Source organism: Pleurodeles waltl, chromosome 11 (genome assembly GCF_031143425.1).
Source record: "Pleurodeles waltl isolate 20211129_DDA chromosome 11, aPleWal1.hap1.20221129, whole genome shotgun sequence".
Classification (NCBI taxonomy): domain Eukaryota; kingdom Metazoa; phylum Chordata; class Amphibia; order Caudata; family Salamandridae; genus Pleurodeles; species Pleurodeles waltl.
The window spans coordinates 731,242,875-731,255,961 of record NC_090450.1 but is presented as its reverse complement, the minus strand read 5'-3'; the positions used below and the strand labels follow the sequence as shown (position 1 = coordinate 731,255,961).

General features: G+C 45.6%; 1 long non-coding RNA gene across 1 annotated transcript; it reads left to right on the top strand.

Annotated features, from left to right (window-relative positions):
• Positions 1-4,494: 4,494 nt before the first annotated feature.
• On the top strand, positions 4,495-12,848 carry LOC138266070 (uncharacterized). Its single transcript, XR_011199459.1, has 3 exons — positions 4,495-4,694; positions 10,773-11,154; positions 11,879-12,848. It is a non-coding gene; the product is annotated as an uncharacterized lncRNA (long non-coding RNA).
• The last annotated feature ends 239 nt before the right edge of the window (positions 12,849-13,087 follow it).

Genomic DNA, 13,087 nt, shown 5'->3' with positions numbered 1-13,087 from the left:
CAAATACAATTCTCACAGGAGAATGGGGATCTGATTTCTGTAGAGCTCCAGGATTTGATAGGAAAAAGGCAAAACAGAAATATTACACACGTCCCAGGAGATTTGTCAGTAATATGTTTTAGTTCAAAACAAAAACTACAAGCCGGTGCTTAATTTAAAATACTTCAATTACTTAGGCCCTAATTACGAGTTTGGCGGTCGGATGAGCCGACAGCCAAACTCACGGGGATTAGACCTCTGTCAATCCAGCAGCCTCACCCCCAGTCTTATTATGATGTTCCCACCAGGCTGACAGGTAGGCACATCGTATTATGACATTCCAGCCGGTCAGCCCTATGGGAATAGTGATACAGTATTGGTCTCGGCTCCCTGAAGGGAGCTGAGGCCAATACCACAGCACAACAGCACCCTCGGAATGCGCACTGTCTGCAAAGTGCACTGTCTGCAAGGCAGACAGTGTGCATTCTGAGGGTGCTAAGCAGGGGGGCCCCTTCAATGCCCATGACATGGTTGTGGGCAGTGCAGGGGCCTCCCTGTGCCCCCCAGCACTTCCTTTCCACCAGCCTTTTAAGGTGGTTAAATTGCCCTTAAAAGGCTGATGGAAAGGGGACTCATGATCAGTATGGCGGCTCTGAACTCAGCGCCACCATAGCTGACCACGAGTCTGACTGCCATCATCCCATCGGGAAACATGTTCCTGGTGGGGATGGCGATCCCCTGGCAGTCCGACCGCCAGGGTTGTAATGTGGCAGTCGGACCACCTGGAGTGCAGCAGTCTGACTGCTACCGCAATGCTGACGGGCTCAAGACCGCCAGAATTGTAATGAGGCCCTTGGTTTGGTACAGGTATTTCAATCACCCATCTTTGGGACATCATACTGTCAGAAAATGGGATGATACATTTAGGATGCCTATCTGTCAGTCCCAAGAATGTGAAGAGCCCAGGAAATGTCTTAAATTTTATGGGCAAGGTCACATTTACAGGTTCACATCCATTCAATTTGGTCAGTCTTCAGTCCCATAGTGTGTAACCAAGCTCCTAAAGCTAGTGGCAGCAAATCCTCACACCTCAAGTGTTAAGAATGATAATATACCTGGACAGTATGATATTTCTGGGCCAACAAAAATATGTGCTGGTTACTCAGGTAAATAAAGTAGTGGACTTGATTAGAACTTGAGAATTTATATTAAATATGAAGCTATCAGACTTAGGACTTCATTACAAGTCTGGCAGTCTTAAGACTGCCAGACTCACAATGGTGGTCAGACCGATAGCACTCCTGGTGGTCCGACCTCCAGATTACGGCCCTGGCAGTTGGACCGCAAGTGGACCGCCGCCACCACCAGGAATATGGTTCATGACGGGTGGGGCAGATATTTTGGGGATGAAGTGGGTTGTTTGGGATTGGAGTGGGGTAGGTTGTTTTGGATTAAAGTGGGGCAGGCTGGAGTGAGGCAGATTAAAATGGATTGGAGTGGGGCAGGTTGTTTTCTATTGAAGTGGGGCAGATTGGAGTGCGGCAGATTGTTTTGGATTGGAGTGGGACAGATCGGAGTGAGGCAGATTGTTTTGGATTGGAGTGGGGCAGACTGGAGAGGGGCAGATTGTTTCGGATTGGAATGGGGCAGATTGGAACAGGGTGGATTGGAGTGGGACAGATTGTTATGGATCAGAGGCAGGCAGGCTGGAATGGGAGGTATTGTTTTGGATTGGAGTGGGGCAGATTGTATTAGGGTGGATTGGAGTGTGGTGGATTTGGTTGGTGTGGGGTGGATTGGATGGAAGTCGGGTGGGTTGGATGGGAGTGGGGTGGGTTAGGTTGGAGTGAGGTGAACTGGGATGGAGTGAGGTAGATTGAATTGAGGTGAGGTGGATTGGATTGGGGTGGGGTGTATTGTTCTGGATTGGAGTAGGGCGGATTGAAGTGGGACAGATTGTTTTGGATTAGAGTGGGGCACACTGGAGTTTGGAGGATTGAAGTGGGACAGATTGTTTTGGATTAGAGTGGGGCAGGGTTCAAATGGGACAGATTGTTTTGGATTAAAGCGGGGCAGATGGGAGTAAGGCGGATTGTGAAGTATATTGTTTTGGATTAAAGTTAAGCAAATTGGAGTGGGGCAGACTGTTTTGGATTGGAGTGCAGCAGATTGCACTGGGACAGATTGCTTTGGATTGGGGAAAACTGGGATGGGGCAGATTGTTTTGGATTGGAGTGGGGCAGGTTGTTTTGAATTGGAGTGGGGCAGATTGGATTTGGGAATATTGTTTTGAATTGGAGTGGGGAACTTTTTTTGGATTGGAGTGCAGTAGATTGTTTTGAATTTGTGCGGGGCACACTGGAGTGGGGTGATGGGAGTGGAGCATATTGTTTTGGATTGGAGTGGGGCAGACTGGAGTGAGGCAGATTGTTTTGAATTGGACTAGGGCAGATTGTCTTGGAATGGTGCAGATTGTTTTTATTCAAATGGGGTGAATTTGAGTGGGGCAGATTAGATTGGGATGGGTTAGGAGGATTGGGGTGGGGTGGGTTGGAGTGGATTGGACTGGGGTGAGTGTTTTGGCCTGGAGTGAGGTGGATTGGTTTGGGGTAAAGTGGGGTGGATGGTAGTGAGGCGGATTGGAGTGGGGTGGATTTGGGTGTACTACACGATTATGTGTTAAAGCATCATTTCAGAAATTACACATAATAATGGAACAATGGAGCTTTACAATATTTGAAACAAGTTAATCGTGATCTTTTGAGAAGAGAGCCCAGGAGTAAAAACAAAAGAAAACATGAGTAGAAAGTGAGAAAAGAGGACATGGCAAAATAGAAGAACGTTAGCTTTTAAAAAGAAAACTTTGCAATTTTGTTTGTCATACTGGCCATGTTTTTGCCAGTCACAAGCCTTCTGTTTGCTGGGCACTAGAAGTTAAAAAGAACAAAATAATACCTCAAGTACATCGGGATCAGCGGACGGGCACTAATTAAGTTGAATCAATCAGTGCTTGGTTTCTGCTCCACACAGAGGAATGGAAATGATGCTAGGCTTGCCTTGACATATTACAAGGCTGTAAAGAAGAATGCCAGGCAAACCAACAAATAGTGAGTGACAGGTGGGCTCCAAGCCCTTTACTCTATACAACAGAGTCTCGCAAGTGAGACGCATGTGCTAGCACATGCACTCGCAAGCGAGTCCCTAAAAGAAATACAATGCAGAGCCAGTGAATATTTCAGTTAAACCAAATGCAGTTTACTCCAAGGCTCACAGAGGTACAAGCGTATAATTGAGGGTGATCAATTATCTTCAGAAAATGATTAAAATTGGAGTTCTATGTTGTCCAGTGGTACCAAATCCTACTGTAATTTTGTTTCCGATGCCTGTGGATGCACAATGCAACTCAGTCATTGGCTTGTGCCAAGTGTTCTCCATTCCTCTACAAGAGGACAGCCAAAATATTTCCCTCATTTGGTGTTGAGTCCCACAGGTGTATAGGGAGTCCTTTAATGTTTAGTCAGATCTTAAATAAAGGTTTAGAAAGTCTGCTGCTGCCCTGTAACTCAGCACTTGTGCAGTACATTGATGATCTCTTAATTGCCTCAAAGACAAAGGAAGTGGTAAGATTACAAACTACATGAAAAGGTTAAAAAAGGTAAGTGGTTTAATCTTGGTTTTGAGATAAGTCGAAATAAAAACACTAGCCACCTTCAGACCTCCAGTCTCAACTACCCTATCCAGTATCTTGATTCCCTATGACCTATGTCATGATGACACAGATTCTAACTGACATAGTCTATAGAACAGGTAGCTCACAACAGGAAGATTGCAAAGAAAAAGTGATTTACCTTGGTTCTCATATTGGAACAAAGACGAAAAAGGTATCCAAAGAATACTTTCTGCAATCCTGAAAATGAATCCTCCATCTACCCAGTTGGAAGTGAGGAAGTATGTGGGAATGGATGGCTATTCTCATCAGTGGATTTAAAACTTTCCATGATTGTTTACTCAAGGAGACATAGGACATCCGGTGCCATTCAACGATGAATGTCTGAGTTGCCTTCCTAGAACTCAGAGACAGACCCTGCAGCATGCTAGCTATAAAAATGCTTGTAATGCTTTAATTGTACTGTCACAGAAGCAGTGACGTAAAGAAACTTGAGGGGGCCACCTGCAAAGTACATGGAGAGGCCTGCTCCCAGACTCCATTGCTTTCTTGTAAATTAACTCAGCAGATGACAAACAGACACATAAAATATAAGCAAATGATACTGGCAGCTGCGAACATATCAATTAGGACTTGCAATTCTTTGCATCCTGTAATGCTGTTGCCGAGTCCAGACAATGATGAACATGATTGTAGCCGGCTGTCCGATCACCCGGCTCCAGACGTCCCAGAATCGGAAACAATGCCCCGATTCTATGACGGGGACGACGCCTTGCCCCGGTGTCAGGGCAACGCTGACGCCAGAAACTACCTAGGCAACCCAGATATCCGGGTTCCCGAGAGTGTTGAAAGAGAGGACGGACTTTGCGCATGGGGCGCAAAGGAAAAACAAGACGCCGACGGAGACAAGGAAGAGGAAGACGCGAACGACCGGGGCAACGCCGAGAACAACGAGGATACCCTGGAAGAAAACAGCCTACCTAGGGCTGAAAAGGGAGCCGAAGGACGCAAAATCCGCCATGTCCCCGGAGGGACGTGGCTAACAAAGGTACTGTCCTTCCTAAAGGACAAAGTCTTACCAAAGGGGAAAGATAACGACGGGAGAGGGGAGGGTGGAGGCTGGGAGACGGGAGGGGAGAAGCAGGAGCGGGCAGGGAGAAGAAGAGTATTGTAAAGGGGGAAAGTACTCTGGGAAATTTAATAATATCCTAAACAAAAGGAGTTAATCACAGATAAGAAAGACCACTATTTAGTAATCCTTAAAGAGCACAGAGAAACTAAAGCTAAGTCTGAGAGAACACGAAGAGGTGACGGTTTCTGCACCCACTACTTTCCAACTCAACACACTTTCCAAAAGAGCACACAATCTCTCTCTCTCTTTCTCTCTCTATCTCTCTCTCTCTCTCTCTCTCTCTCTCCCTCTCTCTCCTATACTACTAATAAAGACCTCTACTTCTATACCATCCCGACTTACCCTTATATCCGTTCCTCTTTTCCGGTCCGCCTGGGAGCCCAAGAAGAAATCTGCGCCAGTCAAGAGGGGACCTGGGAAAAGAAAGAGAGAAGAGACATTCTAATATGAAGAGCACGCCATCCATATCTTCGTGAACTAATCACATATCCTTAAAGAACCATAAATAAAATCATTGATCCTCCCACACCCAAGCCTCATAGTCCTTATTATCACCAACCCACTGCCACAATGATGAAGACTCTGATCATTATTGAATTGATGTAAAAGAATTCTGTAACAAACCGAGACCAGACATTAAAAGCATTAAAGATATCCCACTTGAAATGGCTGATCTGACTGATTGTAGACCGTTCTTGTCTGAGAGACCACCAAGGAATGCAGAGAGCAGCTTACACAGTCTGTTCTATTTCTGAAACTCTTGGAACCTCGAACTAGTGGAATGTGACTTTGGCACACGTAGCAAAGTGGCAGAACTAATTGACTTGACAAGATCATGTTATCTGGATAATGAACTGAGTGTGACAATTTACACAGATAGCCAGTATAGTTTTGGAGTGGTACACAACTGTGGGCACTTGTGGTTATAAAGGGGCTTCATGACATCCTCTTATACTCCAATCCACGGTGGGACAAATATGTTGGATTTGTTAGAAGCTAATCAGCAACCTAGAGAGATATTGATTGTAAGGTATATTGGTCATAAGTCTGGTGTTGCCAAGGTCACCATGGGGTTGCTAAGTATTGTGCTCCAGAAACAGTAGCAAACAAGTCAAAGGAGCAAGAACAAGAGTCATACCAATATAGAGTTTTGATTCCCATGTTTGGCATGCCTACTTCAATTGAGAGAAAGAAACCTACTTAAAAACTAAAATTGTGAAACTACTGTGTGCAGCTTTATAAATTGAGCAAACGTTCCACTGAGGTTACTGTCCTGAAGTATTTGGTGTGGTTGAGGGAATGAGGGGAACTGTTACATTTGAGCTAGAAAAAATATGTGCCTGGACAACTCTGGAATGGCCTGATGCCCTTCTACTCATACTTGTAAATATTATGAGTAATCCAATTAAAAAGACTGGGCTTTCTCCACATGAAGTCCTCATGGGGAGGACTCTGAGAATTCTGTATGTTCCTTCAGTAGCACTTATATTAATAGGTGATGATATTGTATTGGAATTCTGTAAAAGGCTGGCTGATGTGGTGAAATCCATCTCCTAGCAAGTGACTCTGGCAACACCATCAGTAAAAGACGTTCAGGGCCATGCACTTCAGTCTGGTAATTGGGTGCCAATTAAGAAACACATTCTCAAGAATTGTCTGGTGCCAAGGTGGAAAGGGTGGCATCAGGTGATCATTGTGACTAACACTGATGTGAAGTGTGCAGGAATCCTACAGTGGATTAATGCAGCTCCCAGAAAGACAGTGAAGCCTGCAGATGAAGAAGTGGCGACCACAACCACTGATTCACAGTGTCAAGCTCATGTTCGCTGCGTGGATCGAGAGGCGGGACGAGAATTAAAGATTAAGGCCCATATTTATACTTTTTTAGCGCCGCATTTGCACCGCTTTTTTGTCGCAAAACAGCGCAAACTTACAAATTACAATAGTATTTTGTAAGTTTGCGCCGTTTGTGCGTCAAAAAGCGGCGCAAATGCGGCACTAGAAAAGTATAAATATTGGCCTAAGAATCTTCAAGAATCTTCAAGAAGAAGAAACATTGCAAAGTCACAAGCAACAAGAAGAAATTGAGGCTGAAACTTCAGTTCAAGAGAAAGTGAAGATGCTAACATTGGAATCTCAAGAATCCGCAAAGGAAAGCGGTTCGTAGTGAACCAAGCTGCAGAAGCCGGGGAAAGCACAAGCTCAGTTGGGAATGAAAAAGATTCAGCAGTAGTCACAAGAGAATCGGAAGAGAGTATGCATCAAGGGGGCAAGTGTCCTGAATCTGCAAGATGAAGTAAGAGATTGTACTGGAAATCTCAGAGAGCAGAATCAATTGAAAAACATATGGAAACAATTGAAGTTGATTCTGATCACAGTGAAATTGAATCAACTGCAGCCAAAAGACTGACAAGAGAGAAAGTGCCAAACAGAAAGTACGCATCTCCAGAGTGGACATATCTAACACTAGTCTCTTTAGGTGAAAAGTCAGATGTGCAAGTCTATAAATTGACAAATTGCTTTCAGTTCATCTTTCAAGAAGAATCAGAAGAACCACCTTGAACTTAATAAGGAGTTCTGATGAATTTTTATAGCTGAAGGCTTGAAATATACAAGAAAAAAATGAATTTGGTTTTGTTTGCTTTTGTGTAGGGGTGGGTGGTGAACTTCGCTCTGCTTGAGGAGTTTGTGGAGTTTTTCCTACTCTGCGCTCTGCTTAGAGTAGTGGAGCAGAGTTTTTTGTTGTTCCCACTCACCAACGTTAAGTTGGTAAGCATGAGCAAGGAAAATCACCACCTCCCAGCGAGATTTCTCAACCGGGCAGTAATGGATGGTCACACCCACTTGTGATGAGAAATCTTCAATTCACCTTGGGGAAGTTGACGCCAGAGTAGAAATCTACTCAAGCAGCAGAAAAGAAGCAGCCCCTCTTGCGCTGCATGTGGTGACGTTCGCACTGATTTTTCAGTGCAGGACAAAAACCCAGCGCTAAAAATCAGTGCAAATGACATGACCTAACGCACTATGCTGCTTGCAGAACTCCGCATAGCAAGGCAGAGTCTCTTTGGTCACTTCGTGGAGTACCGCTAACTCCACTCAGGCCTACTTTTGTACCTTAGGCATCCAGACCAAGACAGTAGGGTGTATTGAATTTATGAGCTGATTCAATAATTTGAACATTGAAGAAGAAAAAAAGAAGAGAGCTCTTGATTTTGTACCTTTTTGGAAGTTGGGTTTTCCTGTCTCAATTTTGTTTTTTTTTTAATTTGGAGAAGATGGCTGCTAACTGGAATTAAAGGTGGTGCGAATTTTTTGTATGTTCTTGTTGATAATAATATTAATTGTATGAGTTGGCCTGTTGTGATCTCCAGTTGGCTACTTTCCACCACCACAAACTGAATTTACTACTACACACAAAGATAAAGTGCACAAAATGTTAACACAGAAAGATAGATCGGAAGGCATTAAAAATTCTATATTTCAATTTTTTAGAGGAATATGTAGAAATTATGAAAGTAAGACTGTTTCATTTGTGCATGCTTGCCTTCTTCAATCTGAGGCTCATATTTTCACAATTCACCTTCTCCTATGGCCTTTCTTGTAATGTTTTTGTTAGCATATTCTAAAATAGAGAGATTTTGTTGCCGTATCTTTCGGCCTTCAGCGCTTCACTGGAAGTTCTACCTGCATCTGAAGTCTCTGGGCACTGCTTAACATTTTCTAAAAATTTGAAAACAATGGCACAACCTAATTTGAACACTAGCATGACTCAAAATTAATTTATTTATAGGTTGAGCATAGATAAGTGTGAATTTAATAAAAAGTATAATTAAAAAATGGTGAAAATTCAGAGAAATTGGGAAGATGTGAGTGAGATTAGGAAACAGATTGGTGACATGATGTGTTTTATGTGTCTCCAGGCGTATTCTTTGGTTTCCACTTGTGCCTCCCCATTTGGTCTTGTCCCTTAAAAATACCCCTGTAGGCCCTCAGTCAAGACCTACCCAGTCAAGACCTTTCCACAAGTGTACTGATAGGCCCCACTCCCACTCGTAGACTCTGGGCTCCGACCTCTGGCCTTGACCGGCATAGGACAATATTGGTGTTTGTCAGGTTGTTGTCATTGGTATATTGACTTGCTTCCGGCACAAGCCTTGCAAGACCAATTGCAGGGCTTCCTGTTTTCATGTGACTCTGTGACTCTCAACCAGAGAGGATCACACACAGTCAAGTTCAGAGAGTTCCTGTCAAAACTCACCTGCAAAGAAAAGGAACAGCAGGTGAGTGCAAATTCCAAATGAACGGCTCCCTCGAATTCTCAAAACGCACATGTTCTTGAACTTGAGAACTAGTAGCATCACAGTTGTTAACTCTCTAAGACTTTCTTGAGCTGGTGACAAATAACCAAGACATAAATCACAGCTTGTTGAGCTTAAATCTGCCTGGCAGGAACAGGCGACATACGGATGGACTATAAATGTTTGTTGGCACATTTAACATTTAAAACTGACCAAAGAAAAAACATTCTTTCTAAGTCAATAAAGGCATCCATTTCATATTTCCGATAGACAATACTTGTGGGCAATAACAAGAAATCTTAAAACAAGGATCTCATGTAAGTGTACAAGTGTAATGCATTACAATGTATTTTGTTTCTGTGAGAGTTAAGAACAGTCGCTGGGCAGAATTTGGTTGTATTTTCTTTGTGGTGGAGAGTTCACGAAAGGACAGAAATCATCCCATTCTTCACCAGCCCAGACCTAGAGACCTAAAGCAGAACACAAGAACAAATACAGTCAGGTTCCATAAAAAAAACCATCCCCAAAGTGGTGTTGGCAGCCACCTGTTCTTACCAATTGGGTTGACACTAAGGGCCAGATGTAGCTAAGTTTTGCGAGTCGCAAATGGCCCGAATCGCTATTTGCGACTGTGCAAAATCGGAAATGGGATGCAAAAACCCCATTTCCGACTTGCAAAAAGTGATGCGAGCCGTTAGCGACTCGCAAAATGTGCGACCCCATTTTGCGACTCACAAATAGCAAGTCGCTATTTGCGAGTCGCAAACCTTATGCAATTGCAACTCGCAAATTGCGACTACTCGCAAAAAGCCCAGTTTGCACTTGCAATTTACCACTAACTCAGAGCAGGTGGTAACCATAACCAAAGTATAAAAGGAGACCCAGAAGGCATTTGGGTTAATCAAAATGGCGGAGATATACCTGATAGCAGTGAGGAGGAGAGTCCACGCCGCCCAGCAGAGGAGGAGGAGGAGGGGCCACAGACAGGAGAAGATATATAGAACAAGGCAGACTCTTTTTCAGCAAACTGAGGAAGAGATCTATGACAAATACCGCCTTAGCAGCGCAGCCGTACTAGAATTAATTGATATACTAAAACCACAGCTAGAACACCAGACTCTGCGCGGCTGCGCCATCCCTACGCATGTGCAAGTGCTATGCTCACTGCACCTCTTGGCCTCACGGAGCTATCAGGGGGTCATTGCTGTGGCAGGTGGGGTATCTCAAAGTGCAGTGTCATGGTTCCTCAGGGCCTTCCTAGATGCCTTAGTCACACACTTGTCTCACTTCATATACCTATCTAGGAATGAGGCAGAAATAAACAGCACCAAGCTGGACTTTTACCGGATTGCCAAATTTCCCCATGTCAAAGGATGTGTAGATGGGACACATATTCAAATATGCCCCCCTGCAAACCTGGAACATCTTTTCCGCAACAGAAAGTGTACCCACTCACTGAATATACAGGTTGTTTGTGACGCCCATTATGTCATCACTGACATTGTAGCTAAGTTTCCAGGCAGTACCCATGACTCCTACATTTTTAGGCACAGTGGGATACACCAACGACTGGAACGTGGGGAGTTTGGAGACGGATACCTCCTAGGTAGAGCTGCATACACCTTGCAGACATACAGACAGGTCACTGTGCACACCAACCAGGACTTTCTAACAGTGTAATGTTTGTGTCCAACAGGTGACAGTGCATATGCTCTACGGCCATGGATTATGACTCAGTTTTTAACACCCAGCAATGAATGTGAGAGGCGATACAACAATGCACATAAGAGGACCAGGAACCTTTTTGAACGCACCTTTGGATTACTGAAAGCAAGATTCAGATGCCTCCACCGCAGTGGAGGTGCCCTCCAGTATACCCCCATTACAGCATTCAAAATTGTGGTCGCATGCGCCATCCTTCACAATATAGCCACCCGACGTGGGCTACCTCTCACCCCTGCAGACCCAGGTCCTGAGGATGAAGAGCAAGAGCAACCACATCGCCATCATGGGGATCGGAGTATAGCTAATCAAGGCAGACTGAGACGGGAACACATCGAAAGCCAATACTTTGGAAGGTACGTGTCAACTCCAACCATACTCACCTATTGACCAAAAACTCCATTTGTTAAGTGGAACCAAAACACGATTTAATTTGTGCAGAAATACAACTATTTACAAATAATAACTGTTCATGGTCATCTAAATGCAAACCATGCATGGTGCACATTGATGTCATGTGCCACATCAACAGGGACAGGGTAACGTCTATGTCCTTCGGCGGCCCCTGCCAGCCTGGCTGGTCCCTGGTGCTTCTGCAGTGCTCTGCCTGGTACTGGTACTCCGGAGCACCCTAGTGTCAGTGGCAGAGACACTGCTCACTGTAGAGCCCTCCTCGCTGTCCTGGGGTGTTTCCCCTGTGCCCCTGGACAGATGCCGTGCCTCCATTAAGTCTATCACGTGTGTGATACGGCCCAGGCCCCTAGCCACATGTCCAGAAAAATGGCCCATTTCGACCTCGAGGCCAACTGTCCTCCTCGACAGGCCAGTGGTGTTCACAGCCAGTCTGCCGATTGATGTGGCCATCCTATCTAGTCTTTGTAGGAGCTGACGGTCCCTGCGCCGCCCACCCTCGGCCTGTGCCAGTAGTCCTGCCGCCAGATCCTTCATGGACAGGGCTAGGTCCCCAGTGTTTGTGGCAATAATGTAGATTCTGGAATTCAGATGCTGCATGCTGGCCTCGTTATTTCTGACAAAGCGGTGCAGCACACCACTAATCCGCCCTAATATGTTGTTTTGCAGGCGCTGACCATACAGCAGCTGTGCCTCACTGTTGCTGGTAGGTTGACGGCCGGACGCAGCCTGCAGCCCTGATCTCCTGTACCTGCGTCGCCTGTGCAGCGGTGGCTGCCCTGTGTGCTCAACTGTATCACTCCTGCCTGTTGCTGGTGCAGCCTCCTGGAACACAGTTGCAGCAGGTGTGGACATAACAGGGATGGTGTTGGCCGTGCAGGTGGGAGTGCTGGCGGCTCCTGAGCTGTCCTCATGGGGCTGGCTGCTGTGGGTTGTGGTGGTGTCTTGTGGGAGACCTGTGGGACATGGGGAACAGACTGTCAGTGTCTACTATCTGTTGCACACTTCCTAATAAACAATTGCCTATGAACTGCCTACTTGACTACATTTCCCATAATGCATCATTCTGGTGTTTGCTACCCTGAAATTGAGCTATCTTGGTTGAGCATGCCCCTGTGTACATGGTGGGTGGGGGTATGGCATTGATAGGGGTACAGGCATGTCACATGGTACTCACCGGTTGATGTGGTGGGCTCTGAGGTGTCCAGGTCTCCAAATCCTGACACTGCCTCCTGCTCCAGGGTCTCCTCCACCCTTTCTTCCAGGGGTGTGGGCGGTGGTACTGAAGATGGTCCCCCTCCTGTGCCTCTCATCTCCTGGAGCCTTTCAGCCACCCTCTACTTGGTCCGGGAGCGGAGGTCATACCACCGTTTTTTAATTTCTTCAACACTCCTGTGGCTCACCCCCAGGGAGTTGATTTTTTCCTGGATCTCCTGCCACAGTTGTCTTTTGGTGGCTTCTGGCACATTGAGGGCTGCCTTTCCAAATAATTCATCATAGTGCTGACAGCATTCATCTGTCAGCACCTCCAGCTCCTTCTCTGAGAATTTAAGTTTTCTTTTTCTAGGAGTTCCTTCCATTGCAGCTGCTGTTTCTCCTGTGTGCAGTTCAGCAGTTAAAAAGGGTGTGGTCCTCCCTCCTCCCAGGTGTATTTGTAAACTTCCTGGCTGTGATGTCATCATCATGTGCCAGGAAGTGTTTCCAGAGTGTTCTGGAGTGTTTTCTGGAGTGTTCTGCAGCACCTGTAAGCAATTTACAAGCAACTCGCAATTTGCGACACCCACTCGCAAATTGCAAGTTTGTTTTTTGCACGGTCGCAAAAAGCGACCTCGCAAACAGTGGACTCGCTCTCTGCGTTGCGACTCCGGGTGCGAGTCG